The sequence below is a fragment of the Bos indicus x Bos taurus genome, chromosome 3 (assembly GCF_003369695.1).
Source record: "Bos indicus x Bos taurus breed Angus x Brahman F1 hybrid chromosome 3, Bos_hybrid_MaternalHap_v2.0, whole genome shotgun sequence".
Lineage (NCBI taxonomy): Eukaryota > Metazoa > Chordata > Mammalia > Artiodactyla > Bovidae > Bos > Bos indicus x Bos taurus.
In genome coordinates this window covers 72,309,224-72,319,998 of record NC_040078.1, presented here as the reverse complement: position 1 = coordinate 72,319,998, position 10,775 = coordinate 72,309,224, and the positions used below count along the sequence as shown (strand labels likewise).

General features: G+C 36.1%; 1 pseudogene; it reads left to right on the top strand.

Moving 5' to 3' along the window:
* The first annotated feature begins 959 nt into the window (after nt 1-959).
* On the top strand, nt 960-2,539 carry LOC113890337 (annotated as a pseudogene).
* Nucleotides 2,540-10,775: the final 8,236 nt, after the last annotated feature.

The following is a 10,775-nucleotide window of genomic DNA, read 5'->3' as shown; positions in this document are numbered from 1 at the left end:
AAATTCAGTAGAAACTACAAACTTACAGATATAATAAATCCCAAGCACATGCACAAAATAAACTGCACCAAGACACATTATAATTAAATTACTCAAACCTGAGGATAATGGAAAAGTTCTTAGAAGCATTCAGAGAAAGAAAGATACATTATAAATGAAGATAAAGGGTCAGGGTCAGGATAGTAGCACATTTTTCACTGCAAACAAGACGGGAGAAAGTGGTAGAGTAACAACTTTAAAGTACTAAAAGGTAAAAATTGTCAACATAGAATTTAAACTCCAGAAAATATCTTATAAAATGGAAGGTGAAATATTTTTGTATGCAGAAGCTAAAATAATTTATCACCAGCAGACAAACCTATAAGAAATGTTAAAGGAAACCTTTCAAATAAAAGGAAAATTACATCAGATAAAAATGTAAATCTGCACAAAAGAATGAAGAGTTTAACAGTAGTGGCAATTACATGTGTAAATATACAATAATTTTTTCTTATATAATCCTTCTTATGAGATAATAGAATGGAACATAAAATTTAAAACACATGCAGAAGTTTAAGGTAGATAACACAAAGACTGGGGGGCAGGTAGGAAGCATATTATTGCAGGTATTCTTATGCTTTATGTGTAAAGAGGTAAAATAACACTTAAAGATAGATTGTGATAAGTTAAAGATGTATGCTGTAAATACTGAAGGAACCACTAAATTAAAAAATAATAATAATTTTAGTAAGCAAAAAAATATATAAAAAATAAAAACAGAAAAAATATACTCAATTTGAAAATGCAAGAACAGACAAAGAGCAAATAAAAGAAGGCACAAGTAGTAGTAGATTTAAACCTAACTCTTGGAAGTGGCCATCTAGAGCCAGGGGCTCAGTGGGGACCAAGCTTGTCCATGAGGCGGCAGCGACGGTGGCTTCTTGCCAGGCAGGTTCAGGTTTCAGGGGCCAGTGGCCACCATGATCCTGCTGGAGGTGAACAACCATATCATTGAGGAGACGCTCATGCTCAAGTTTGAGAACGCAGCCGCTGGGAACAAACCAGAAGCTGTAGAAGTAACTTTTGCAGATTTTGATGGAGTCCTCTATCATATTTTGTAGGAGATAGGAAGACTAAAAGAAAAGCAGGCCTTGTCAAGGGCTGCAAAAGAAATTTATAATTATTGATAAACTGGATGCTATAAGGCATGGGAGTCTTGGAACAAGTCCAGAGGGAACAGTTCATAGTCTTGAAAACAAAATATGATACTGGGGTCACCAAACCAACCCCAGACCATTTCTCAACTGGCGTCTCAGAGTCATATGTTTCATGTATCCGGTGGAAAATCTATAGATAAGAATATTAGTTTGAGTTACTGATTCATTATTGATTATTGTTTCTTAATTACTCAATAGTTAACGATCACTTTGTTCTGTGGCCCTAAAGGCCACATGAGTTATAGCTTAGCTCCCCACATATTCTTTCTTTCATGGCTGAAAGTATAATAAAGCTGGCTTGGATTCAGTTTCGGCACCTTCACCTTGGAGCAGCGTTGGTCCTCTTTTCCTTGCTTTTCACTGAATTCTTGTGTCTTGTTTCTCATTCTCTCGCCATATGGCACTTTCAGAAATCCTGCTTGTCGAGCCAGTCTCGACAATATTTCAAATCCTAACGGAGACAAAATAAAAGTGATGGTCAGTTTTTCTTTGAAATTCTACAAGGAACTTCAGGCACATGGTGCTGATGAGTTATTAAAGAGGGTATATGGAAGTTACTTGGTAAACCCAGAATCAGGATACAATGTCTCTTTGCTATATCACCTTGAAAATCTGCCTGCATCCAAGGATTCCATCATGCATCAGGCTGGCATGTTGAAACAAAACTGTTTTGCTTCTGTCTTTGAGAAATACTTCCAGTTCCAAGAAGAGGGCAAGAAAGGAGCGAACAGGGCAGTTATCCATTATAGGGATGATGAGACCATGTATGTTTGAGTCAAAAAAGGGCAAAGTCACAGTAGTCTTCAACACAGTGTTTAAGGATGACAGATGATGTGGTCATTGGAAAGGTGTTCATGCAGGGCAGAGCCAGCCACACAGCCCAGCAGGTCCTCTTCAGCCACACGGGGGAACCTCCCCTAGAGCTGAAAGATCCTGAAGTCGCCATGGGCCACAACATCGGCTATATCACCTTCGTGCTGTTACCTTGCCAATCCAATGCCAGTGCTCAAGACAACACCATCAACCTGATCCATACGTTCCCAGACTACCTGCACTACCACATCAAGTGCTCGAAGCCCTATATTCACACAGGAAATGAAAACAATCACAGGGAAGACGTAACTTTTGGGAACAGGAAGAGGAAACAGCTGGCAACTAAAGGCTGGAATACTTGCTACGGGATAATCGTAGCCTTTAATGTTGTACCTCTTCAGGTTCTTAAGGGATTCTCTGTTTTGGTTCCATTTTGTACATGTTTGGAAAGTAATTTGCAAAAACAAGCTGTGCTTGCAAGGACTTCGTGGTTCCCAAGAATTAAAAAACAAAAAAACTATTCCACTTGATCAATTTAATTCCTTGTCTTTATCTTTGCTCCCTCACTCCCCTTTCCCTCCCCCTCTTTTCCAAGCTGTTTTGCTTTGCAGTATGTTACTGGTAATGACTTGCAGGATAATGCAATCTAAACTTGTTTTCTGTATGTATTTGCGTTCAAAACTTCTGTATCTAAAGAAATACGGTTGGAGTCATTAATAAAGAAAATCTTTATATCTTTTATTTTTTCCCCAGGATAATAGTAATAAAATCTACTTTATTTTTTTTAATTTTATTTTTTAACTTTACAATATTGTATTAGTTTTGCCATATACCAACATGAGTCCGCCACAGGTATACACGTGTTCCCCATCCTGAACCCTCCTCTGTCCCCGTACCATCCCTCTGGGTCGTCCCAGTGCACCAGCCCCAAGCATCCAGTATCATGCATCGAACCTGGACTGGCAACTCGTTTCATATATGATATTATACATGTTTCAATGCCATTCTCCCAAATCATCCCACCCTCTCCCTCTCCCACAGAGTCCAAAAGACTGTTCTATATCTTTATATCTTAAAAAAAAAAAAAAACTAACCCTAAAGGTAATTGTATTAATGTAAATATTGTAAATATCCTCAATTAAAATGCAAAGATTACTAGACTGCATAAATAAGCAATAATCAACTATACGCTGCCTACATGAAGCAAACTTTCAATACACAAATGATAAAAAATGAAAGGATGAAAAAGATAGGTCATATGTATACTAAGCAAAAGAAAGCTATGCAAATATTAGGCAACATAGATTTCAAACAATACATCATGCCAAAATGTGATAGGTAAAATAATATTCCTCTTCCTGTAAATATGTTTATGGTCTTATTCTAGAACAGTGAGAAATATTACTTTACATGGCCAAAAGGACTTTGCATGTGTAACTAGGTTAAATAATTTTGTAGTGGGAAAGTTATTTTGGATTATTCAGGTGTGCCCAAGGAATATGTAACCCAAATAACTCCATCTCTTTTAAATAAGTTGAATTTGTAGTTAAAAACCTTATCCCTAAGAAAACTCTAGACTCAGATGTATTTGCTGGTAACTACCAACCATTTGGAAAAGTATTTTCCACTTTATCTCTTCCAGAAGTTACAAGGGGAAGTAGGACTTTTAACTCATTCTGAGTGAAAGTGGCTCAGTCATTTCCAAGTTTTTGCCACCCTGTGGACTATACAGTCTATGGAATTCTCTAGGCCAGAATACTAGAGTGGGTAGCCTTTCCCTTCTCCAGGGGAGCTTCCCAACCCAGGGATCGAACTCAGGTCTTCCTTATTGCAGGTGGATTCTTTACCAGCTGAGCCATAAAAACTTCATTTCTCAGGGTAATGAAGTAACCATTACCCTGAAACTATTACCAGACAAAACAATTACAAGAAAAGAAAACTGTTAGTATTTCCATTAATCTAGGAGGTGGATCAGAGAGAATCTTGTTGCGATTAGGGTCAGAGTGTGTACTTCCTATGTTTTCTTCTAAGAGCTTTATAGTTTCTGGGCTTACACTTGAGTCTTTAATCCAATTGTGTGTGTGTGTGTGTGTGTGTGTGTGTGTGTGCGCGTGCATGTATAGTGTTAGGAAGAGTTCTAATTTCATTCTTTCACAGGTAGCTGTCCAGTTTTCCCAGCATCACTTATTAAAGAGGCTGTCTTTTCTCCATTGTACATTCTTTCTTCTTTTATCAAAGATAAGGTGCCCATAGGTGGGTAGGCTTATCTCTGGACTTTCTATCTTGTTCCATTGGTCTATATTTCTGTTTTTGTGCCAGTATCACACTGTCTTGACTGTAACTTTGCAGTATAGTCTGAAGTCAGGGAGGTTGATTCTTCCAGCTCCATTTTTCTTTCTCTAGATTGCTTTGGCTATTCAAGGTCTTTAGTGTTTCCATAAAAATTGTGAAAATTTTTGTTCTAGTTCTGTGAAAAATGCCATTGGTAATTTGAACTAATTAATAAATAAATAAAATAAAATAAATAAAAAAATAAAATAAAACTGCAGACTAATACATTTATGAACACAGATGCAAAGTCTAAATGAAATGTTCTCAAGTTGAATCTTATCATTTATGAATAACACATCATGACCAAGTGAACTTTATCCCAGAAATATAAGACTTATTTAACATTTGAAAACAAATAGCATGTAATTCATGTCATTTATGATAATAACAATTCCATTTGTGTGCCTGATGGCTATCATTCTGACTCAGTCACAAGCACATAATGAACTGCTTCAATATTTAAGAAATTGGTTAAGACTAAACATTCCACATCAACTAAGAAGTTTTATGTAACTATATATCTTTATCATTCTTCAAAGTTTGAGACTTATTTCAAACTAAAAATGAGGCAAAGTAGTTGGCTAAACACTTATCTGTCTAGGGCACAGATCTATGAAAGCATAAATACCTCCTTGACATTTACTAGAAATTAAGACCATTATTATACTCAACACTTTTTCCTATTGCTCTTGCTCTGTTTATGAGAAACTTGAGATTAAATGAAGTTAAGTGGTTTAAACTCATTTACTCTCTGATTATAATTTTTCCCTATTTTTCCTTAGGAATCATTTTCCAATCAACTCATCTAAACTCCTACTTGGAACTTTATTCTCTTTGGTTCTATAAATTTCTCTTACACTTATCTGACTGAACAGCAGCTACCAGAAATCTAACTGTTCTTCCTTACCTACTATTACTATTATCAACCTTAGCATTTCAGCATTTAACTTAACATAGTAGATGGACCATTTCTGGTCCCTTAGTTTCTTAAAATAGTTAATATCAGTTAACTTTTCCTCTGTTCCACCCTAAAGAAGTACTTACATGCTCATATTCCACTTTTTACCATCAAAAATGATAACACCTGTCAAATCCATAATTTTTTATATTCTACTCTTCTTTTATTCACCAAATTATTTTATTATCACTCATTTACTCAAGTATTCTCACTTCAACATTTCTTCAATCATCTCAAGACCTACAGTCCACTTAAGATTTTCACTCATGTCCTCACCTCCCCCTAACTCGTTTAGAGTTTTATGGTTCAGTGCCACAATCACTCTCCTATAAAGCTCTTAAATTTGTTACATCTTCTTCTTCTACCATATCCACTTGGAAACATCAAGTCTGAATTAATTCTAAGTTTAACCTGACACGGACTTCCATCTGAAATTCCCAGTGAATAACACAACCATGCTGATTTGTGTCACTAAAATGTATTTTATGAACTCACAACTGGACATTTTATATTGCACAGGATTATGCTCCATTCCTTTATCAAATTTAATTCTCTAGTGACAGGGACAGTATTCTCACTGTTGGCAGAATGCCAACATCTGTGTCCCTTTTCAGATAATGAGATCTCCTTTTCTTTCATGTTCTTTTTTTTAATTTTAATAACATTATTTTATTGTTATTTATATCATTAATCAGCTGCAAAGACTCTGTGGCTTTCTGTTGTAATTAGAATAAAATATGAAGTACTTATTATGCCTTATAGTATCTTTCAAGATCTAGCTCCTGCCTACCTACTAACCTATTTCTCTTAATGTCTCCAATTTTTACTACACTGCAGTTACATACACATTGTTTATATTGTTAATGCTGACTTTTTTCTCTTGATTCATCAGTTTAAAAAAAAAGACTTGCTTTCCTAGAATCCTCCAAAAGTGTCAATTTCTCCCATGATCATCACAGACTCACACATGTGAAAATTTCATGTTTTCAATTCACTTGATAATTACTTTTATTGATGCTTAATTTGTTATATATTTTGTCAGTGTATGACTCTCCATACTCTTGAACACTTCTGACATATCTCTAGTAATCTTTGATAGTTTCTTTGTTCTCAAGTTTGACAAGATGTTTCAGATATGTTCAGCCCTAGGCACGGGAGCATCCATTCATTCAAAAGTGCCCATTTTCTTATCAGCAGAAAAATTACAGTAATTGTAGCAAGAGCTAGGTGGAACATTCTTGCTTAAGTTACCCTCCTCCATACTGAAGTCTTTTAGAAAGTGACCCAGACAATTCACCCTTAACAACATTTCCCTTATCATTAAAAAGTGATGGGAATAGTTTACCATAAGGACAACTGCTTCTCACCGTTTGGCATATTTCTCTTAATGTCTCAGTTCATAACAGATACTGAGGTCATGTGACAAATATCTTGTTAGTGACAAAACAAGTTATGATCACATGAATTCTCAGATCTCATCTGCTTTTACTGTGTATTTGAATATACCTCAGTTTGTTTCATAATGAGCTTTTATACGATTCTCTTGTGTACTGTTGCGTCCCTCATGGCTGTATTTAAAATGGATACATTTCGAAGGAATATCTACAGATTGCATAGCCAAAAAAGGGAAAAAATAAAAGAGTAAGCAGGCATTGATATACTCAAGGACCATAAGATGTTTAAGCTGATTGGAAAACCTATCCAGGGAACTGTAATCCATTGATATGATTCTGAGGGCAAGAAAATGAGAGTTGTGGTTCTATTCAAGTATTGCTGCTGGTAGTGAGAATACTTCTTGATTATATGTGTGGAGCATAATGTATTTAAATTTTCTATGATGTACAAAATTTTGGCTTAAAAACTTATATTAAAATGCATTAAAATGTTGAGGTTTGACAGAAAACAGAAAAATTCTGTAATGTAATTATCCTTCAATAATAAATTAAATTTAAAAAATAAATCAACAAAAAAAGTCTCTATCTAAGCGACACTTTAAACCATAATTGTCAATTTCAATATTTCTTAATATTTTATTTTCTGTGCCTTTATCTACTATCTTACAAGATGATTGTTCTTTTCTCATTTTTGCTTTGATTTTGTGTAGTTCTATTTGGAGAAGCCTTTTTTAAAAATGTATAAATGATAAGTCATTTTATTTTCCTTCAGGCAATGTGATCTCTAGGCCCCCTTTTCCTCAAACCTGCTTAGGGCCTTCACTCATTCATTGACCAGTTTTGCTTTTGTGTTGATCTTTAAAGTTTTTATTTTTAGGTCAGAGATTTTCAGCCTTTGTTTAAATGTAACATATGGTCATATCTGTGATCCATTGGGTTGTATTTGCTATGAATTATTTTGTTAAACATGAAATGAATAGAAAGAAATTTGCCTCAGTATATTGAAATCAAATTTATACTCTATATTCAGATGTACTTATTTCCCATGTAGTTTAGCTGTTAATGCTAAAATAATATGTATTTATCTGGTAAGTAGATTAAATTAGTGTCATTAATACAATAAAATCTTCTCCTCTAGAAACATTTTTTAAAAAGGAGAAACTTTAAAAGTTTTCTCAATTTATTTTACATGCCATTAAATATCAAGAAGTATAATCTTTCAGTCTAGTTTGGCTTCATTGTGTAAAGATCAAATAAATTTAGGAAATTTATCTTAATGTACAATGGACTGTTTTTCTTAAGAACCTACTGATGTCAAATGTGCATGTGTTTCATGGTTACAAGAGAATATGTCTTCAATCTGTCCACTAGAACGTGACCTCTGATTTTGTTCACTTTAGAAAATAAAAGGTTCTACAAACCATTTCATCAAAAAAGTGTGTAAGTTTAGTAGTCATTCTATCTAGGGCATTGCAACAATAACAATGATAAATCTTCTAAGCTTTTGTTTAAAACTCAAACTTCTCTCCTCCCTTTGGGAGTGACTGCCTATAGTAGGGGAAAAAATGTGTAGATTCTCAATGTTTTACCTACCTGAACCAGTTTGCCATGTTTCCTCTGGCTGAAAACTTAAAATAGATTCTCTCTCTCTCTTAGAGATGCTTCTATGGGTTACTTAAGAAATTCTGTCATCATGAGGCTTTCTCTTCTCTACTTCCTTTGACACATGCAATATATCTCCTCTCACTAGACATTCAAGATTCCTCCCTCATTCCCTAAGCATTTGGCAACGCCCCCCTCCAACTGCTTTCTGCTAAAGTCCACTTGCCCCTCCATTTATCTCTCCTCTTTGCAGTATGTAAACCAAATCTGGCCAAATTTCTTTTATGTAGTAGTGCAGGAACTATGCCCCTTTGATCTACCATCAGTGGGAGTGCAGTTATTTTCAATTATACCCTGCTTTTCATTTAGCTGCCCAGCAGGCAGCTTCAGCTACAGCCTTTTGCCCTTTAAAATTCTCACTTGTGAGTCTGACCCTTATCCTGTGTGTCACCACACTGCTGAGAAGACAATCAAACTTGCTGAGTTATCTTTTTGAAGATTCTGTCACTAAGATTAAGGTCAGAAGACTACCATCCTACCCTAGTCCCCTTTGGGAGTTGGGACTCAGCATAGCTCTTGTCAAAGAAACACTTGCTTTAATTCCCAACTTACCCCTGACTTTTCCAACTTCTCTGACAAGCTGGAGACAGATGGTCAGATTATAACAGTAAAACAGATAAGTTCTTGCCCATCTCCTTAACAAGTTAATGTGGTCTTGAACCTCCTGTTAAAGTATGGATTTTATGGCGAGATAGAGATAAAATAATTTGAGACAGAAAGTCTCATTTTACATATTTTTGGTGTGTCTGTGTATGCATGCTCACATATATGTGTGTATATGACATGAAATATTTTGTTTGCATGTACCCTGCACCTGAGTTATCAAACTGATACACAGTAAATATTAAATCACATATGAGAACATTCAACCACTGAAGTGATGCCCTGCTTCCAGTGGCATTCTGTGCTTATAAACCCATGGGGCCTTCCAGCACTGAGCACAAACAAAGGAGTCTGAGCTGGGCTTGTTGGCACATAGAAGGACAGAGAAGCCCAAGGAATGGATCAATGGATTGCAAATTAATGATAACAGCACACCTGACTTCAAATTCCAAGTCCTCGCCTCAGTGTAAGATGTAACAACTTCACTTGAATTCTTTGGGGGGAATCACAAACTAAGATATTATCTCCAAAAGTGAGTAAAAATATCTACTCACAAATTGTTGTGAAGACTAAAATAATGATACAAGTATACTGTAGGATGCAAAATGCAGCCTTTATGGTCATTGTTATTATTTAGTTGCTGCTGCTGCTGCTAAGTTGCTTCAGTCGTGTCCGACTCTTTGTGACCCCATAGACAGCAGCCCACCAGGCTCCCCCGTTCCTGGGATTCTCCAGGCAAGAACACTGGAGTGGGTTGCCATTTCCTTCTCCAATGCATGAAAGTGAAAAGTGAAAGCAAAGTCGCTCAGTTGCGTCCAACTCTTAGTGACCCCATGGACTGCAGCCCACGAGGCTCCTCCATCCATGGGATTTTCCAGGCAAGAGTTCTGGAGTGGGGTGCCACAGCCCCATGGACTGTAACCCAGCAGGCTCCTTCTATCCATGGAACTTCCCAGAAAGAAAACTTGAATGTGTTGACATTTCTTTCTCCATTTATGGACATTCTGCCTTATATAGTATTATCAGATTAACATTTCTTATCTTCCATTATTAAGCAGCTCCAGTGTTTTTTATTCCATGCCTATTAGGGCATTCCAAAATTTCTTAATCTAGTTTATAGACATTAGCCTAAGAAATTTAGGACTGCATTAATAGGCATGAAAAAAACCACTGGAGCTACTTAATAAAGGAAGATACAGAAATATTAATCTGATAACACTAAATTCATGCATGCATGCTAAGGTGCAACATTATATAAGGCAGATTAAAGCAGGTGCACACTGGCGGCCAGGAAGACAGGAAGCCATTATAACAGTCACTTGTATAATAACAAATGAGAAATAAATGGAAGTAGGAATTAGAGAGAAAGATAATATTCTTTTTATTTATTGCAGGAGCTGAAAATACAATAGAGAACAGAATGTATAACATTTGTTATATAAATTGGTATTGTCAAAATGCTCACAATGTGTTTAAATCTATGTATGAGCTATGGCTAAGGGAGTAAGTAAACACAGTCACTGTTCCCCAAATATCCGCTTGGCACTCACCATTTCTAGATGTGTTTACAACTTCCCTGATGGCTCGGGGTAAAGAATTCACTTGCAATCAGGAGACCCAGGTTCGATCCTGGGGCTAGAAAGATCCTCTGGAAAAGGAAATGTCAACCCACTCCAGTAATCTTGCCTGAAAAATCCCATGGACAGAGGGACCTAGTGGGCTACATACAGTCCATGGGTACAAAGCACTGGGATGATTGAACTACTGAACACACACAAATGCTGGAAACTGTAGTCTGGATCCGAGTCTCTCCCTGAG